Here is a 20,283-nt window from a genome sequence, read left to right on the forward strand (position 1 = left end):
AATGTGAAGGCCGTTCTCAGAAACTATCAAACTCATAAAAAATAGTCATTTTAACTAAGTTTTCATGGGGTTCCATTCAATTATGTGATTCCCCAAAGAGCTGACTTCTAGCAGTAAGCAATGCTTCTGAAGAAAAGAACACTAAAAAAAGAGGTATGTGCTAAAAAAAACTTTACTAGTTGATATCCCTGCTATAACTGATATCATTTATTGTGTTGCGCATGAATTTACACATCTTTCACCATGCAGGTTGAAAGTATTGATTGCCATTTAGATACTGCAAATTTTGTTGTTGCAATGCTAAGACCTACCACAATGTTTTGAAGTAAACTAATTTACAGCACATGCACTCTTGTTATTGTTTTCCCTGAATCAAGGTCGGAAAAGTAGGTGGACACAATTATTTAATGTGTTCACCTACCTAGCAGCCTGTGTTAATAATACACAAGACTATGTCCTTTATTGTGGCTATTCAACCGGAAGTAAAAAACTGCTTTAAAAAAGAGGGCAACTACTAATCTGAAATTAGTGTTATGCAATTTAATTGCGGCTGTAAAATAATGATTTCGTTACCACAAACAGTATTTTTATATGCTTTTGTTGTTATGAGTTTAATGTTAAGCTATGTGTGAACACGTCGATGTGATTTGGTTGCTTTATATAAAACTTAATTTGCAAATTGCATCAATACAGAAAGCAAATAATAATTAGTATGGTTTCTCTTTGAAGAAATTCAAAAGAAAAATATTAAATTGTTAATACATAAAGTAACTAACTCTATTTAAAAATTAATGATCGTATCAACCACAAAAACGGACTAAGAAAATTACATGCCATTTTTAATTGCCAAAGCATATCTTTTGCGCATTTTAAAACAGCTGCAAATGAATCAGTTAAAAAATGGTTCAGAACTGTCTTCTTTTTGTTCAAAAAATGTGGTACTTTCTGGTGAATAGCAATAGAAAAAAATTAATAGGCTAGAATAGAGAAAAAAAGTAAAAATTTATCATGGGTTTAGACTGAGCCTAAATGTCAATGTACTTTGTATCACATCTTTGCTCAGTTGTAGCTAAATGACCTCTTAACAGTTTCAGTTCACTCAGTCTTTCCTACTATGATAGCTTACTAATCATGGTTATGCTACTAGGTCTGTTTGGTCTTAACATCTAATCTATTTATCTATCTATTTATCTATCTATTTATCTATCTATTTATCTATCTATTTATCTATCTATTGATCTATTTTGTTTATCTATATAGTTTTGAATCGGCAACTAACCAATTCTGTGTGAGTCTGTGTACCGGAATGCCAACTACCAAACTGTAATACTTCTGTGAAGTTTTATGTGAGTGTAAAACTGGAAAGCTTTATTTGTGTTCCAAGTGAATCAGTAAAGTAGGAACAACTCTTAGTTCTTGTAGCCCAAATACTGAAGTGGTTTCCTTAATAAGAAAAGAAGACAACCAAAAAACAATTACTTGCATTATTTGCATTCAGAAAGCATAGAGGTTTGTACAAAAACTTGTCTATGATAACAATAAAAGGATAATTATCATTACTAAAATGTTTTACTTAGAGGTCATGTAAGTTTTAAGCAGCTTTTTTAGGTAAAATGTTTTAGTAAAGAAAATGGCATTTGATTGCTGACTTAGGCAAGTTTTGGTACAAACCTACATGCTCTCTAAATGCACATTGTGCAATTAATTTCAGTTGTCTTCTTTTTTATTGAGGAAACAATTTCAGTATTTTAACACAATAACTAAGAGTTGTTCCCCTTACTGATGTACTTATTAGAAAAATAAAAAAATTCCAGTTTTATTGTTTTTTTTAAACTAAACAAAAATATTTCAGTAGTAATTAATAATTCTAGACTCAATTTTTAGAAGACTAATAATTATATGCTTAAGACTTGAGTGATGCATCCTTGATATTCTACATTAAGAGTTGAGACAACTCAAACTATGAACTAAAATAGTGCAACAGAGTTTTTTATACATTTTCCACTTTTGACGTGGAAATAAGTAAGTATATGTATAATTTAAAAAACATTTGGTGGAGTTTTTGTACTAAGTTTTCAGACAGTAATATCATAGCAACACACCACCATATGGCGCTGAAAAACTATCATGGAAACATTTATGTGACTCTCATTCTGTTGCGATTTAGTGTCGCTTTTTGGAAGCAAAACACCGATGCGATGAGCCATTTTTGTACCATTGAAACAACTTTAGAAATTTCATAGGTTGCTTTGTGCGCATAGGTTTTGCTTTTCTGCTGCTTTAAATGAATAATTTTTTGTTGTTAAAAGATTCTAGTCTAGCTGTCTTAACTTGAAAAAGAAAAAGGCAGAAGAGATAGCTGTCTGAATGCAACTTTGCCATAAGTCGTCACACAACCATCACTGTACTATTAGCACCCTATAGAAACATGGGTTGTCTGTCACCCAAGTGTAGCACTTCAGTACTGGTACATCCAGGTGTCTCTACACTATAACTATATGGGAACTTATTAATAGCTGAATAAGGATGAGACTAGTTAGTAGGCTCAACAGAATCATACTAATGACAAAAATGGGAAAGCTAGTGTGATTTCTTGCTGAACTAAATTTCACTTGCTAGCGGACATGATGATGTAAGACAGCTGTTTGATCAGAAAATTTTGGTTAAGTACCAGCTAGTCAAAGATCGATCAAGCGCGTTTTTATGCTGGAATAGTTGATTGATAACAAGTCTGGTAGAATTAGACCGATCCCTGGCTTTCAGGAGTTTAGTTGTTAACAAGTCTGGTAGAATTAGACTGATAACTGGCTCTCAAGTGTTTAGTTGACAACAGGTCTGGTAGAATTAGACTGATAACTAGCTCTCAAGAGTTTATTTGATAACAGGTCTGGTAGAAATAGACTGATCACTGGCTCTCAAGAGTTTAGTTGATAACAGGTCTGGTAGAATTAGACTGATAACTGGCTCTCAAGAGTTAGTTGGTAACAGGTCTGGTAGAATTAGACTGATAACTGGGTCTCAAGAGTTTAGTTGATAACAAGTCTGGTAGAATTAGACTGATAACTAGCTCTCAAGAGTTTAGTTGATAACAGGTCATGTAGAAATAGACTGATAACTGGCTCTCAAGAGTTAGTTGATAACAGGTCTGGTAGAATTAGACTGATAACTGGCTCTCAAGAGTTTCGTTGATAACGGGTCTGGTAGAATTAGACTGATCACTGGCTCTCAAAAGTTAGTTGATAACAGGTCTGGTAGAATTAGACTGATAACTGGCTCTCAAGAGTTTAGTTGATAACAGGTCTGGTAGAATTAGACTGATAACTGGCTTTCAAGAGTTTATTTGATAACGGATCTGGTAGAAATAGACTGATAACTGGCTCTCAAGAGTTTAGTTGATAACTGGTCTGGTAGAATTTGACTGATAACTAGCTCTCAAGAGTTTAGTTGATAACAGGTCTGGTAGAATTAGACTGATAACTGGCCCTCAAGAGTTTATTTGATAACAGATCTGGTAGAAATAGACTGATAACTGGCTCTCAAGAGTTTAGTTGATAACTGGTCTGGTAGAATTAGACTGATAACTAGCTCTCAAGTGTTTAGTTGATAACAGGTCTGGTAGAATTAGACTGATAACTAGCTCTCAAGAGTTAGTTGGTAACAGGTCTGGTAGAATTAGACTGATAACTGGGTCTCAAGAGTTTAGTTGATAACAAGTCTGGTAGAATTAGACTGATAACTAGCTCTCAAGAGTTTAGTTGATAACAGGTCATGTAGAAATAGACTGATAACTGGCTCTCAAGAGTTAGTTGATAACAGGTCTGGTAGAATTAGACTGATAACTGGCTCTCAAGAGTTTCGTTGATAACGGGTCTGGTAGAATTAGACTGATCACTGGCTCTCAAAAGTTAGTTGATAACAGGTCTGGTAGAATTAGACTGATAACTGGCTCTCAAGAGTTTAGTTGATAACAGGTCTGGTAGAATTAGACTGATAACTGGCTTTCAAGAGTTTATTTGATAACGGATCTGATAGAAATAGACTGATAACTGGCTCTCAGGAGTTTAGTTGATAACTGGTCTGGTAGAATTTGACTGATAACTAGCTCTCAAGAGTTTGGTTGATAACAGGTCTGGTAGAATTAGACTGATAACTGGCCCTCAAGAGTTTATTTGATAACAGATCTGGTAGAAATAGACTGATAACTGGCTCTCAAGAGTTTAGTTGATAACTGGTCTGGTAGAATTAGACTGATAACTAGCTCTCAAGAGTTTAGTTGATAACAGGTCTGGTAGAATTAGACTGATAACTGGCTCTCAAGAGTTTAGTTGATAACAGGTCTGGTAGAAATAGACTGATAACTGGCTCTCAAGAGGTTAGTTGAGAACAGGTCTGGTAGAACTAGACTGATCACTGGCTCTCAAGAGTTTAGTTGATAGCAGGTCTGGTAGATTTAGACTGATAACTGGCTTTCAAGAGTTTAGTTAATAACAGGTCTGGTAGAATTAGACCGATAACTGGCTCTCAAAAGTTTAGTTGATAACAGGTCTGGTAGAATTAGACTGATCATTGGCTCTCAAAAGCTTAGTTGATAACAGGTCTGGTAGAATTAGATCTATAACTGGCTCTCAAGAGTTTAGTTGATAACAGGTCTGGTAGAATTAGACTGATCACTGGCTCTCAAGTGTTTGGTTGATAACAGGTCTGGTACAATTAGACTGATAACTGGCTCTCAAGAGGTTAGTTGATAGCAGGTCTGGTAGAATTAGACTGATCACTGGCTCTTAAAAGTTTAGTTGATAACAGGTCTGGTAAAATTAGACTGATCACTGGCTCTCAAGTGTTTGGTTGATAACAGGTCTGGTACAATTAGACTGATAACTGGCTCTCAAGAGGTTAGTTGATAACAGGTCTGGTAGAATTAGACTGATCACTGGCTCTCAAGAGTTTAGTTGATAACAGGTCTGGTAAAATTAGACCGATAACTGGCTTTCAAGAGTTTAGTTAATAACAGGTTTGATGGAACTAGACCGATAAATGGCTCTCAAAAGCTTAGTTGATAACAGGTCTGGTAGAATTAGACCTATATCTGGCTCTCAAGAGTTTAGTTGATCACAGGTCTGGTAGAATTAGACTGATAACTGGCTCTCAAGAGTTTAGTTGATAACATGTCTGGTAGAATTAGACTGATAACTAGCTCTCAAGAGTTTAGTTGATAACAGGTCTGGTAGAATTAGACTGATAAATGGCTCTCAAGTGTTTAGTTGATAACAGTTCTGGTAGAATTAGACTGATCACTGGCTCTCAAGAGTTCAGTTGATAACAGGTCTGGTAGAATTAGACCGATAAATGGCTCTCAAGTATTTAGTTGATAACAGGTCTGGTAGATTTAGACTGATAATTGGCTTTCAAGAGTTTAGTTAATAACAGGTCTGGTAGAATTAGACCGATAACTGGCTCTCAAAAGTTTAGTTGATAACAGGTCTGGTAGAATTAGACTGATCATTGGCTCTCAAAAGCTTAGTTGATAACAGGTCTGGTAGAATTAGATCTATAACTGGCTCTCAAGAGTTTAGTTGATAACAGGTCTGGTAGAATTAGACTGATCACTGGCTCTCAAGTGTTTGGTTGATAACAGGTCTGGTACAATTAGACTGATAACTGGCTCTCAAAGGTTAGTTGATAACAGGTCTGGTAGAATTAGACTGATAACTGTCTCTCAAGGGTTAATTGATAACAGTTCTGGTAGAAGTAAGTTTAACGGTAAACTTTGCATAACTCACTCATAACTCAGTTGTTAGCTATTACACGTAACATGAAACTAAGATAAAGCCAAGTATGCATGCTTCATAACTTTGGAACCTGCCAACAGGGTATAGAGATTATGCATTGATACAGTTATTTGGCATGATGAAACAAATCCTCCAATATTTGCATTCAAGAGCTGTTTAAACACCCCTGTAATGCTTAAAAGCAAAATACACTTTCAACCGAGTATCCCTCTGGCAAAATCTGTACACTGTTAAGTACAGTCTGTTCATCAGTTGATATTTTTTTCTAGAACTGGTCATGACCGAATATTTTGGACTATAAATCAAAATATACATTACATTTTATGATGATTTGAAGCAAACTGAACTTTGTATAGCAGGTTTAATGATCATCCAAATAATAACTCTCACTTTGTTCTTGTGTGTGTATGAGTAGGTGAGTGCGTAAACATTCGAACACATAAAAATTGTGAGTGCGTAATTGCATTAACATGTGAACATGTGAACACCTAAGCAAATCTGTGTGGATGCGTGCATGTGTGCTCATGGCTGTGTGTGCGTGTGTGTGTGCGGGCATGTGTGTGTATGTGCACATACACTAAGTATGTGTGCATGTGTGTGTGCGTGTATGTGTGCATGTATGCGTGTGTGCATGTGTTAATGTGTGTATGTGTGTGTATGCGTGTGTGTGCATGCGTGTGTGTGTGTGCATGTGTGTTCAGGTGTATGGGCAAGTGTGTGTTGTGTGTGTGTTTGTCCGCGCATGTAAGTGATTGCGTGAATGTGTGAATATGTAAATGTGTTAGCACATAGACACAGAACGCATAAACCTATGAGTCAGCAAACACCTTAACAGTTGAATGCATGTGAGCACATCTGTGTGCAAATGTGTTAATGTGCTCATGGATGTGTGCCTGTATGCGCATGTGTGGGATTTTGTCTAAATTTTACATGTATGTGCAATGTGCCATGCTTTTTTGCCAGGTAGCTAAAAACAATTAGCTTCAAAACTACGCTTGGATCTCGAAAACCAACACTTTCAACATCCACTCACTGATTGTTTCTTTACATGTATTAAGAACAATTGACCTCAATAAATTGGTTTAAGGATTGCTGTTGTGAATACAGTATTTACATTGGAAATCTACACTGGTGCTGCAGGCTATCTATTTGATAATGAAGAAAACCTCAGGCAATGCCGTTCTTACTGCTACCATAATTATAGTAATATCAAGAAGTACTGTTAAATGAAGTCATTGCATGTCTGGTTGGTCGGTAGATTCATAACTGGCTTCACTAGACAAATTATTATAGTCACTAGACTTAGTTAAGCATTGCCTAATCAGATTATCTATTTATTTGTTTTATACACTTTTTTTCAATTGAACTAACAATAAGACACTAATAACAAGAAAGTTAATTATAAAACTAGAATAGGATAGTACTATATATTGACATACATTAAAACTGTAAAATAACTTTAATACTTGTTAACATGATTGTCTTGCTGTAAGTGCCGCTATTGATCTACCAACACTTCAACTTGGCTCATCATGTTAGCTTCTTTAATTTTACTATAATAAAAGCTGTTTCCCTACGTCAGATGCTATGCTAAAAGCTTCAGGAAAAGGATTGTCTCTCACAGAAATTCGACTGAAGTATTTAATGAAAGCGATCAGTTTTTAAACAAAAAAGTCGACTAATGCAGTTAATTATGGAAAAACGTATCTGCACTGCAAATCAAATACACACTATAATGTCCAGATCAGAATCCTGATCGTCCTCAACTTTGGTATTAGAGATTGATGAAGTTGATTTCAATGTAAGGAGACTAGGAGAGATTTTTTGCGATGACGAAGCCATGCCGAATAACTTGTGAAAACCTTGAATAATTTTGTAAAGTTTGATGCAATGGCAATAAAACTCGAAGCACCGGGGATGATTTTAAAGAAGTTTTGAAACTCGGCTAGATTTAGTACTTCTGCCTAGCAGCTATTTTTGCAATGACGCCATTCTGGATATCTTGTGACAACCTTGAATAATTTTGTAAAGAAATGTGATGCATTGGCAATGGTGTTAGCTCAACACCCAGGCAATGATTTTAAAAATGTTTTGGAACTCAACTATGTTTAGTATTTATATTAAAAACTAGCCTAGCAGCTAGTTTTTAATTTGATGCAGTAGTTATTTTGCCTTGTGAATAAAAATAGAACTAATTATTTACGGAATTTAATAATTCGCAGAATTGACTGTTCGCGAAATCAAGAATTTTTATAACCAACGACTATTTTCATCATGTACGGAACTGGTTTATATATTTTGCTTACAAGAACAGTTTTTACAATATTCTAAAGCTAAAGAGGTTAATTAGCAAACAATTGAAGTTGTCCACTCACTACCATGGCTAGTAGGGGTAGTTGAATCACCAAGCCATTTTTATGAAACATTTAATGGACAACAACTTAAGCGAAGCAAACCGCAAATTTTTAAAAATTGAGCAAAGCTTGAAAAATGTGTAGCCAATCTTTTTAAGATTTTGTTTTACAAAGTATAGTTAAAAGTATAAAATATTTCATTTAATACCGAATAGTTTTTTTAATGTACATAGTTTTTAAATGTTTATATGTAGTTTCCTTTCCTGATTGTTTGCTAGTATATAAAGCTGTCTTGAGTGTTGTAATACAAGTCAACAATTCTCTGTGCTTTGGACAAATCAAAAAAAGGAAAATAATGCATAAATGAGAATTCAGCTGTCTGCAAAAATTGTCATGCCATCCTGCATGATCTCAAAGAGTTGAAGTTGTCCTCCTTTGCTACTTAACATTTGTGTTAAATCACAAATATGTGATGGATAAACATCAACTGGATGTTTCAAGTATAACAATCAATAGTATTATTTATTACTATTTCTTGCTAACTATAATAAAAAAATATTGCTTTGAATAAGTATGAATATTTTTATTAACAAGTTTTAAACAGCTCTTGTATATTTAGTGCTCTCAATAATTTTGTTTTATTCTGAGCTTTGAAACCTTTTGGACTAGTTGTGTCTTTATTGTAATGTGATGAGCAACAGTTAACCAAACCCTAAACTGATCACACCGTTGATGTAATTCATCTTTATTAATACAATAATAAATTAAAAAATAAATATAAATACAACAAGTACAAAACAATAAAAGTAAAAATAACAACTACAGACTTCCTGATGTGTAATACATATACAAGTCTATACTAAGAAACACGTTGATATAAAAATAATCATATTTAATCACATAAAATAAACTAATATAAATACTCCAAGTGAAAATAGAAGAGATCATCTTAAACACAGAGTTAAGTGTAACACGTGTGTCTGGACATGCATGTGCTAATAAGCCTTTTATATAATGTATCAAGTTAGTGCTTGATTTAATGATGTTATAAATATCCTTCTTTACTTATACTGTTTTACAAAGTTTCCCTACTCTAACAATTAAGATATTGTCTGTCTACAAATCAGAAAGGTTGTTTATAGCTGGTCAGTGACTACTTTTATTGTTGATATTAAACGTTTTATTTAATTCATTCATTTAGTTTGTTTTACTGCAATTCTCACTTGCGTTTAATGATAGATAGACCAATTTTCTAGAATAAAAGAAATTGTTTAATTTTTGTTCTATTATTCTTGAGTCTTTATTAGAATGTGAGCTCATTTTAACTGCATTTTATCCGACATTTTCTAATCTTTCCACCCTTTGCGCTTCCAATCTACTTACGAGGTTTTTCATCTGTTTTGATTCTCTGAATCTCATATTACACGCATAAATGGCTGGATCAAAGGGTGGTAATTCCCCTGGAATAGGTAGCATTGCTATGCAGTTGTGCAGTTCCAACCAGTCCTGCTTTTCAAAAATAGCCAATGTAAACTGGTTATTCTCATTCAACTCTAGCAGATCAGTTCCTACTTCATTTGTTCCATCTTTAGGTTCATATGCATCGACAGCCTTTATTGTGATATGCAGGCTATACTCTTCCTGAAAATCTATTAGCTCTCTTGCACAGAGATTACACGGAGCCCTATTGAGGTCGATTGTGAGTTTGCTGCCTGATAACGGATCTCCCAGTTTTTTCTTCACAAGTGTAATAAGTCTTTTCTCAGCGTGTCCATAATCATCATCATCTTCATCTCTAGTTTTGTTGGGCACTCCAAAATATTGGCTATCACCTTCTCCATTTGTCAGTTTGGCAACTGCATAGGTTTTCATCTGCTTACCATAATCATATTTCCCTCCAGTCAATGTGTGCACACCTAACGTCTGCCTGCGGAAGACCTAAAAGACGGCGTCTGAAAACAAAAGAAAAAACAATACGTGTTTCAAATCAGGCTTTTAACACTGGTCCTAACAGTACGCCATAATGAGTGAGTAGCAAGTTTTCATTGACACAATTTGCTTAAAAGTGAACATTTTCACTTCAAAGGTTCACTTTTAAATTTTCCAAGTCTCAAATCGGAATTCTAACAAAGAATTCTAGCAAATTCTAACAGTTCTCAGCACACCATAAAAAGAGCAAAAAGTCCTTGCTAACCTTTATTTAGTTCGGGAGGCATCTATGTATTACAAGTAGATATCATTTATGTAATCAAAATCATATGTTAACATGTGAATTATTCAGTTAGGAAAAACTGTTTAAAAATACCCAGAGGTGATAATGAACTCGTTCATCAACATTTCTTACTTAAAAATGGATTTGAACTGACCTTCTTCAGTGAAGGTAAACAGATTTTTAAGGCATCATATACTTAATCAGAGACACAACTAAGGTTTACCTACCAATTTACCTACTCAATTTATTTAGAAAGTGTAAATATTTATCTTTATAATCTACATATTGTATTGTTAGAAAAGGATCAACTCTCTTATTCAAGTAATGATTGTACTTTTATTACTATCCAGTATATAAAACTAGTTAAGGTTTGCTGTTTGCTATTAACTTATATTGTGATTATAAAATACAAAATTATTGATTAATGGTATACTTAATAGTGCATTGTAAATTTTTATACCCACAGGTTAAGTACATTCAGCCGTTATTATTAAAGCAAACTTCATTTTTTAATTAAGAATAAAGTACTTATCCTGCTTGGGTCTTGAAGAACAAGGTAAATACAACTTACGTTTCTCTGAGTCATCTCTCAAGTTTCCTTGCAGATCAACATCATCAATATCTTCCATTGCCACAACAATACCAGCCATGCAAACAATTCCTTTTGTGATAAGCTGAGTGTTTTTTACAGAAACTTTATAGTCCCTTCAGAAACCTTATAATGCAGTTTATGGTGCCCTGACTCACTTTTATACTCAATAACTTGTCTATGATGAAGTCTTTGAAATGTTTCTTCAACCGCGGTTATTCAATTGGCTGTTTTTTTATATTGACATGTTGATTGGCTGATGCTCTGCCCATCAGCAATGTTGACATTTAGTTGCTTGAAAGCCAGATTATATGATCGCAAATTAGTATAACATTATGCAATTAGCTAATAAACCCAGCAATAGTAAGAATTTGGCAGCACAAGCTGACCTTAGATTAACTTAGATTCTATATGTAGAGAGAATTAATAAGATGTTTACTCAATACTTCTACACTCTTTAAACATTTCATTAAATACATTATTTATTACATTTATTAGTACTTTAGTGTAAGTTATTATGACATTAACGGTTTTTTCGGCAATGTAGAATACTGAGCCACTTCACCATCCTGTTTAAAATTGTCTAATGTATTACTAAGAGTGAATGATCAGGTTGCTCTGTGATTCTTAATATAACATTTTACTATATTAACTTAATGCAAATCAACTCTTATTATTACAGAAATTTGTTTAATGCTCACCACGGTCTTTATAATTAATTCTACTGTTTTAGGTATAATTATATCTACTATGTTTTAGATAAAATAAATATTTTTTTATAATATATATATATATATCAATATATTGTATATATATTTACTACATACATATACTGTATATATGTTGTGGTTTTTTTAAATTTTCAACATTTTTATAACAGATTGCTGTGAACTGATTTGAGTTTGGTTAACATTGAAGTCCCAGAGATTGCCAAATAAATTGGCAATATTTCAGGTTAGACCCAAAGTCCCCAGTCAACAAGGCATTTTACTGCAATATCATGTTGGGGTAATATCATGAACACTCTATAATAAATATGGCTGGAATATGAATTTCCTAATTCGGTGATGAAGAGTATTTGGGTCTTATTGACTTTGCTTTTATGATATTTAGTCAGGAGGCCACAGGACATTTTTGTGTCAATAGTTGGCAGAAGGTTGAATTGATGGGATCAACGAAAAATCAAGAACTATATGTACAATTAGGTGTCAATATTGTGTCAATAATTATACACATTGGTGTAAATGACGTTATGTATCGCTTCATTGCAGGCTACACTTTGAAACACTGAAATAATACTTGCACCAAAATTGTGTAAGTTGTGAAACAATAAAAATATCCTTAAACAGTTGAAGTTTAACACTTGCAAATGCTTCAGTGTGAGTCTACCACTTCCCTCATATTAGCTCTACCCTATACACTACTGCACTGAACCATAGTTTGCTATAGCATATAGTGCATTAAACTATTGTTTAGTTATTTGTATCAGTCATGTGTTGCTGTCTCAAATAATATAATAACAAGAATATTTAAACAGGTTGGTATTTCTTTTTATGCCTTGTTATAAAGTATATTTTCTTCTCAAATCACGTGCATAAAAATTTGAAAGTTTTTCTTCTTAAGAGAACAATGGCAGGTACCTCGGATTGCAAAAACAGTAAGTTATTGCTGTATGTACAATTGTTAAATGTTTTTTTTACTTTGTCTGTTCATATTTTATATCTTGTCAGCAATGCTGTAAATAAAAACTATACTCAACCAAGCAGTAAAATGTGAGTAGAAATAAAATGCTATCGATATTAAGATGACAAGTAGAAATTTAAAAAGTTTAAAGTATAAACTTACTTGTAGTTTTTAAGACTCAACACCTTTGTTGATAAGTATCACAGCTTACAACTAACGAGGTTTTGAATTATTTCAAACTATTATTGGGTGTTGAAGTCATGTACATAAGTCATGGTATTAAGAGTAGCTAAGAGCTAATGGCTTAGAGTGCCTGACCTTTAACCTGAAAAATAGCGTTTAATTCCTAAAAAGGACCACCTGTGGTAACAAAATTAGCATCCAACCTTAAATTTCTGCCAGCAACTACGTATTACTCCAGTCATTGAGATTCCCTTGCTACTGGGTTCAGACATGTCCTAGTACATGTAGGATCACATATCAATTGGTTGTATAGTAATGCTCTTAACAACACACGCAGCCACTGGTTGTGACAAGTAAACCAGCATTATACTTAATAAATGGCATTCATTGTCATACATGTGTCCCCGTGTAGAAGCTCGTTCTTAACTACTTCGAGAGCTTCCTGAATGCTGTCAGCTTTCTCATCATTTAAGATGAAAGTTTCAACTACCCAAATAATAAATATGTCATACAGTATGTTATAAATTTACATGTATGTCTGTTAAAATTAGTACTAATAAAGTTTAATGATATCATGCTCAATACACTCATATCATATGACAAAAGGTTGACAATCAAGAGCGTCTGTATGTCGAACTTTGATTTGGTATGTACAGCTCTATAATAGCGCTTCCTAAGATGATGATGATCTGCATTTTGATGTATGAACAGCAGACTCTGTTTAGCTCTGCTAAAAGAACAGAATTGAAGTCTATGATTTATACAAATGACAAAATCATACTTGCCCAGTTGGGTGCATTCTGGGACTTGAGTTTTCAGGAATACTATCTTCAAAGACCGCCTCAATGTTAGGATCTTTGGCAGTTTGAAATAATTTGAGTAGTTTATAATATTCATTGACATTTTCTGTTATCTGTAAACATATTACGGAAAATTCTTTTGATTATAAGGCATTTTGCATGGTAAGATGATATACATCGACAAAAATGTTTTCTGTTTCTAACAGAGAAAGGTCCAATGCACAAACTCAGCTCAGTCATTAACATTCTTTTGGACAATCCTATGAGATAATAATGCAAATTTTACTCGTGAGCAGTTTAAAAAGTTTCTATGGTTAGCAAACCTGTTACGGTGTCTCCATTAATTACAAATAAACGCAATCAACACTTAATGTGTATTACAGGTTACACACATTCTACTAATACACAGTGTAACAGAACAATTCATCTTCACTGCATTTTGAGACAGATCTCCATTTCGCTTTCTAGTTGGGTGTTTGAATGATTCTTTCTAGCGAATCACATGATAGCATTCCTCGTTACCATCTTTACGCTGTTCTAATAGATAGGCTTGTGATAAGATATTTGAAGATATTTATAATATACCTTCACCTATTTTAACGTTCTGTAATATATTTTTGTTTTTATAACTGAAAACCTCTTGTAATAAATACGCATAGCTATCTTCATAAAGCTTATACTTGGTCACTTTTTGATTAAACATATCTTATGCTTTCAACTCCACTATTATTATATTAGTGAGACCATTCATCAATCTTTTTTAATTTTTTATACTGCTATTTAGTTAACTAGCTGCGGTGGTACTTTGTGGAAAATATAGTATAAAATCTACGGCGTTTTTGTGATGGTTGCGATTGACTGTTCCTTTTTTAGCTTTTAAATGCTTGCCATCTCATTGCCACATATTTTGCACCTACAACACAGCAGAGTAAAACATGATAAATCTTTTGATACCAAATAACTGTAATGTGAAATTTGTTGCAAGTCAACCTTTAAGCTAGCGGTTTTTTTGTGTTTAAATGACATCAATTAAATTGTTTACACTTTCGGTACATTAATAAATGTTGTTGGGCATTTGATTGTGTAGATTTTTATTACGAAAATCTGGTGATTTTCATAATAAACAATCTTACTAGTGTGGCTTAACACGAGTGTCAGTACTTATAACTTTCAACTAGTAGAAATTGCCTTTGCTGATTTTACTAACAAATGTTCTTGTTTTATTAACGCCACTAGCTGCTCGTCCTTTTGGAGTCTGGACGCTATTAGCCAGCGTTGTGCATGGTTACTGCAGCCTTCATTTAAGGAACAAGTTGTAAGTTGCGTTTATGACAGGTATATATTCATTAGTATCGTGAGCAGTCAAATAACTGCTTCAAACAATTTGACTTTTTCTATCATATTCTGAGTTCTTGTTGGTTTATTGATTGACCTTTACAAATATATTTGACTAATATTTACCATTTTTCAGCAGGAGATTTTAATTTCACTATATATTATAGTATTTTTATTGATGTCAGTGTTTGTCATTTTTTGGTCAGTCATTCGTGTGTCCAGTTATAGCCATAAAGTTTTAAGAACGAAAAATCTGCTTCGCACTGGAATTAAACTCATAACCTCTGGGTCTGCTGTCAGATTTTCTATCCACTAAGCCAAGCGACTACATCATGATACAATGGAATAATTGCTGTCATGCTCATTACATCGGTTAAAAAACACACGCTCAACGCCCTTGCAAAAATACTACTCATTACTACTAGCGCACTTCAAGACATTTTTGCAGAAGTTTTTTATATTTCACCAAGAGCAGGCAACTCTGAAATAAGTATATAAATACGTCAATGCGTTGAAGTACATATAAAAAGAACGATATACAATTAATACATACTTAGAGATGCCAAGATTTTAACTTAAATAGGAGCCCCTGTGTCTTCTTATTGCAAGTATTCACTGTCACTTGCTGAAACGCAAGAATATACTAACACGCGATCAACCCTTAATAAGTTCTTATCATATGTGTAATAAAGATTCGATTGCAAAACAATGTGAAAAAAGTGTGTTGAAAAACTAAATTTTTGCAAAGTTACATAATAAAATAAGAATACTTGTTTTTGCATGTCTTCATGATTCAAAAGTTAACCAAAACTGGTATTTTGTAACTATAGGTGACGACGACAACAAAAGGGTATATTTGTAAATGTTATAAAGCTTAGATGAAGCTTGTTGAAAAGCCTGAGATCCTAAATGGTAATTGGTCATTAGGCATGTGTACGTTTTTCCTTAGCGGTAAAAAAGAAAACCCTCACTATGCACCTGTGTTGGCATTTAATTTTTGCAGAAAATTGGCTGTGATGACGGTGAATGATGAAGATGATTGGCTGTGAATAAGGGTAATATTGGCTATAAGGTGAGTTCACCAGGTTGATTCAAGCTATGACACCAGATGGTTCTGCTTGAACACCTTATCTTGCCCAGTCATCATCTCCATTGTTTACCTGCACTTTTAAGTAATTTAATGCCTTGCGTGAACATAGGAGTGTGCAGGAATCATTGAGGTGCATTTGAAGCTGACAATGGTTCAGGGTGTTTCAATATGAAGTCAAGTCTATTAATTAACCTAAAAACTCTGTTCTCTATCTCATTGCGGACCTACCTGTTATTATGGTTACACACTTAAGCCAAATATCAATTTTGAAAGAATTCACAAGGACCTATTTTGGCAAGTAAACCATAAACTATTATGCCCTATGATGACAGAAATGCCTGCAGAAAGAAAATTTAATTGTATATTTATCCTCAAAACAATACACTAAACCAGCCAGAGGATGTCAGATGTTAACTGGGCAGGAAAAACACAAGTCATTATATCCTAGCATAGTATATACATTAATTTCCATGTACTTATTCAGATTCAACATAAAGCATCAAGATATTGCATATACAACAAAAGGAGAGAGGTGAGAATGGAATAGGCACACATTCCTGTAAAGAGCCCATACGGAGTAGAAGAGAGCCTCTATGCATATATTCCCAAGCTACAACGAAAGATTGAGTATGTCACAGAAACAAGAATCGCATTGCTTGAGCTTATATTTTAATCCTTGTATTTTATGCTAATTTTTACTTTTTGTTAGTTTTAATTTTGTATTTTAAGCTAACTTTATTTTTACTGCGCACTAACAATGTCAATGCGGTTCTCAGAAACTATATCAAACTCATAAAAAATAGTCATTTTAACTAAGTTTTTATGGGGTTTCAGTCAATCATGTCATTTCCCAAAGAGCTGACTTCTAGCTGTAAGCAATGCTTCTGAAGAAAAGAACACTAAAAAAAGAGGTATGTGCTAAAAGACTTTACTAGTTGATATCCCTGCTATAACTGATATCATTTATTGCGTTGCGCATGAATTTAGACATATTTCACCACGCAGGTTGAAAGTATTGATTGCCATTTAGATACTGCAAATTTTGTTGTTGCAATGCTATGACCTACCACAATGTTTTGAAGGAAACTAATTGACAGCACATGCACTCTTGTTATTGTTTTCCCTGAATCAAGGTCGGAAAAGTAAGTGGACACAATTACCTAATGTGTTCACCTACCTAGCAGCCTGTGTTATTAATACACAAGACTATGTCCTTTCTTTTGGCTATACAACAGGAAGCACAAAAGGGCTTTAAAAAAGAGGGCAACTACTAATCTGAACTTAGTGTTATGCAATTTAATTGCGGCTGTAAAATAATGATTTCATTACCACAACCGGTATTTTTTTGTTTTTGTTGTTATGTGTTTAATGTTAAGCTACATATATATGTATATGTATATATCAACACTGTTGATGTATATGTCAACACATGTTGATGTGATCTAGTTGCATTATATAAAATTTAGTTCACAACCTGCACCAATACAGAAAGCAAATAATACGTAGTATTTTTTTCACTTTGAGGTATTTCAAGAGAAAATAATTAAAGTTTTGATACATAAAGTAACTAACTCTATTTAAAAATTAATGACTGTATCAACCACAAAAAATGACCTAAGAAAATTACATGCTATTCTTAGTTGCCAAAGCATATTTTTTGCGCATTTTAAAACTGCTGCAATTGAAAAGTTTAAAAATTGTTCAGAACTGTCTTCTTTTTGTCTTAAAAATCTAGTACTTTCTGTTGAATAGCACTTAAAAGGATTGATAGACCAGAACAGGGAAGCAAAGTAAAAATTACTCAACAGTTTAGACTGAGCCTGAATGTCGATGTACTTTGTATCCCATCTTTACTATTATGATAGCTTAATCATGGTTATATTACTGGCTCTGTTTGGTATTAATATCTAATCTAATATATATGTCTATCTATTTATCTATCTATTTATCTATCTATTGATCTATCTATTGATCTATTCTGTTTATCTATCTAATTATACATCTACAACTAATCAATTCCGTATGAGTCTGTGTACCGAAATGCCAACCACCAAACTGTAATAGTTCTGTTAAGTTTTAGGTGAGTGTAAAACTGGAGAGCTTTATTTGTGTTCTAAGTGGATCAGTAAAGGAGCAACAACTCTTAGTTCTTGTAGCCCAAATACTGAAGTTGTTTCCTCAATAAGAAAAAAGAATTACTAGCATAATGTGCATTCAGAAAGCATAGAGGTTTGTACAAAAACTTGTCTATGATAACAATAAAAGGTTAATTATCATGACTAAAATGTTTTACCTAGAGGCCATTTAAGTTTTAAGCAGCTTTTTTAGGTAAAATGTTTTAGTAAAGAAAATGGCATTTTGATTTTTGACTTTGGCAAGTTTCTGTACAAACCTACATGCTCTCTGAATGCACATTGTGCAATTGATCAGTTTTTCTGTTGTCTTCTATTTTATTGAAGAAACCACTTTAGTATTTAGACACAATAACTAAGAGTTGTTCCAGCTTACTGATGCACTCATTAGAAAATTAAAAAATTCCAGTTTTACTATTTTTAAAACTAAACAAAAATGTTTCAGTTTGGTAATTAGTATTTCTAGACACAAATTTTAGAAGACTAATAATTATATGCTTAAGACTTGAGTGATGCATCATTGATAATCTACATGAAGAGTTGAGACAACTCCAACTATAAAATCAAAGTGCAACAGAGCTTTTTTTATACATTGTCCTCTTTTGACGAGTAAATAAGTATATATATATAACTTAAAAAAACAATTAGTGCAGGTTATGTACTAGGTTTTCAGAAAGTAATAGCGTAGTGACACACCACCAAATGGCGCTGCAACGCCATCATGAAAACAATCATGTCACTCTCATTCTGTTCTCACTTTTAGAAGCAAAACATCTATGCAATGCACCTTCTATGTACCATTGAAACAGCCTTAGCAACCGCATAGGTTGCTTTGTGCACGTAGGTCTTGCATAGAGTTAGGTCATACAGTGATACAGTCATACATAGGTCTTGCAGGAGTTTTTTGTTGTTAAAAGATTCTAATCGAGCTGTTTTAACTTGAAAATGAACATGGCAGAAGAGAAGGCTGTCTGGATGCAACCTTGGCATAAGTCATCACACAACCATCACTCTACTATTAGCACCCTATAGAAACATGATCGACTTGTCATCCCAGTGTAGCGTTTCAGCACTGGTACATCCAGGTGTCTCTACACTATCACTATATGAGAACTTATTAATAGCTGGATAAGGATGAGACTAGTTAGTAGGCTTAGCTGAATCATACTAATGATAAGAATAGGAAAGCTAGTGTGATTTCTTGCTGAGTAAACTTCGCTTGCTAGCGGACATCGATGGTGTGAGCTAGTTGTATGATGTGAAAATTTTGATTAAGTACCAGCTGGTCAAAGAAGGATCAAGTGGGTTTTTATGTTGGAGTAGTTGATTGATAACAGGTCTGGTAAAATTAGACTGATAACTGACTCCCAAGAGTTTAGTTGATAACAGGTCTGGTAGAATTAGACTGATAACTAGCTCTCAAGAGCTTAGTTGATAATAGGTCTGGTAGAAATAGACTGATAACTGGCTCTCAAGAGTTTAGTTGATAACAGTTCTAGTAGAATTAGACTGATAACCGGCTCTCAAATGTTTAGTTAATAACAGGTCTGGTAGAAATAGACTGATAATTGACTCTCAAGAGTTTAGAATCATACTAATGACAAAATTGGGAAAGCTAGTGTGATTTCTTGCTGAGTAAACTTCATTTGCTAGCGGACATTGATGATGTGAGCTAGTTGTATGATGTGAAAAATTTGACTAAGTACCAGCTGGTTGAAGAAGTATCTAATGGGTTTTTATGCTGTATTAATTGATTGATAACGGGTCTGATAGAATTAGACTGATAACTGGCTCTCAAGAGTTTAGTTGATATCACGTCTGGCAGAACTCGACTGATAACAGGTCTGGTAGAAATATTTTTAACTGAAAATTTTGCAAAACTCACACATAACTCAGTTGTTAGCTATTACACATAACATGAACCTAAAATAAAGCCCAGTTTGCATGCTTCATAACTTAGGAATATGCAAACAGTTTAAAAGTATTATGCACTAATACAGTTATGTGGCATGATGAAGCGACACCTTAAATCTTTTGCATTCAAGAACTGTTTAAACATACCGGTAACATTCAATGTTCAAATATACTTTTAACTGATTATCTGTATGGCAAAATT

The sequence above is a fragment of the Watersipora subatra genome, chromosome 7 (assembly GCF_963576615.1).
Source record: "Watersipora subatra chromosome 7, tzWatSuba1.1, whole genome shotgun sequence".
NCBI lineage: Eukaryota > Metazoa > Bryozoa > Gymnolaemata > Cheilostomatida > Watersiporidae > Watersipora > Watersipora subatra.